Genomic DNA, 1,612 nt, shown 5'->3' with positions numbered 1-1,612 from the left:
AGCTGGCTGCAGTGTGCCCGAGAGCAAGTCAGCCGCCTCTCCTCCGGCGGCGCCCTGGGCGTGACTCGGCCCTCACCCCGTCTGCTCTCGAGCGTTTCCCCAGCTTTCAGCAGCTCTGTGACTTCGTGTGAGCCTGTCCCGCTGGCAGGTGTCTGAGCCTGGATCCGTTGGGTGGGTGTCGTGCATTACTGTCAGAAGCTCCTCGGCCACTGTGTCTTGGACATTTCTTCTGCCCACGTTCCCGCTCCCCTCTGGCTCCCTGATGGCAAGCGACAGACCGATGGTGTCCCATGGGTCTGGGGCACTTCTCTCCCGTTCTCCCCTCTCCGCATATTGGTTCAGATGTTTCGTTTCAGTTTCCAGAACTGCCAAAGTCTCTCCTCTGCTCGTGCGTCCTGTCCACTGGGCCCTTCAGCGTGTTAGTCATCGTCCCCGTGGGACACGCCCAGCGTCCTGGCTACACCCCGAGCTGCGCTCTCTGTCTCTGAGCCATCCCGAGGTGGCTTCGACTGAACGCCAACAGTGCGGGGAAGCTGGTGACGCGCCTCTTCCCCGCCCAGCCCCTCATGGGACGGCCGGTCAGCCTCATCTGTCCCCACATGTGTCTGAGCTTCACTGTGACTCTTGAGTCCTTGGGCTCGCCGCAGACTTCGAGGGCGGGATGGAAACCCTCAGACCGGTGGGACTTGTGTGGTGGCATCGGGAAGGCCTTGCTCGGCTCCCCGTCCCCGTGACGGGGGACCACCCCTCCTGCTCCGTGTCGGGCGTCCCGCGTGCCCTCTGCCCCTGCTTTGCCCTCCTGCAGGCCCCGTGCGCCTGGCGTAGGCGGGGCGGGCTCAGTCCTCCCCAGGCACAGCCCGGCGCCCGACCGCCCGCTCGCTCTGCCCTCCGTCCGCTCTGCCCTGACGTCCCCTCTGCCATCCAGCGTCCGTGCTTCTAGCCGCAGCTCACCGGTTAGCGCTCACGCTGTCACCAGTTTCAGACAGCCTCTCTGGCGTCCCGGGTCGGCGTCAGATGTCCCCCTGTCCGCTCTGCCACCTCCTGCGGGCCGCCGAGCTCCTCCAAGCCTGGGCTGTCCTCCGCGACGTGGAGGTGGTTGGGAATGTGAGGGGGATGCTTTCCTGCAGAGCACCCGGAACAGTGCCGGGCACACGGCTCGCAATGCCAGATGCTGGCCCTCAGCTTCCAGAGGGCCCCCACGCCCGGGCCTGTGCCCCCACGCCCTGGCCTGTGTCCTCGTCACCCTGGCCTGTGTCCCCGTCTCCCTGGCCCGTGTCCCTGTCGCCCTGGCCCGTGTCCCCGTCACCCTGGCCTGTGGCGGCTGGCTTCCATGGCCGTCCTGCAGCTCCGCGAGCTGGGCTGTGTGGCTTACTCGTGCTGGCTCAAGCGAGGGCGCCTGGCCAGTGTTTGTCCAGTGATGAACTGAATGACAAGGCTGGTGGCTGACTGCACGCGGCAGCCGCCTGTGGTTGAATTCGGTGCTGGCTGCGTGGCCGCGCTCACTCATTCTGAAAATTCTTTTGAGCGAAAGCCTCGTTAAAGAGCCGGTGTCCATTTTGAGTCATCCGTGGTGCCCTTTCATCCATCCAGCTGTGGTGTCGGGACCCTGGTT

Source organism: Pteropus vampyrus, unplaced genomic scaffold (assembly GCF_000151845.1).
Source record: "Pteropus vampyrus isolate Shadow unplaced genomic scaffold, Pvam_2.0 Scaffold274, whole genome shotgun sequence".
Classification (NCBI taxonomy): Eukaryota; Metazoa; Chordata; class Mammalia; order Chiroptera; family Pteropodidae; genus Pteropus; species Pteropus vampyrus.
The sequence above is the reverse complement of the archived record's forward strand: the minus strand, read 5'-3'. Positions refer to the sequence as shown.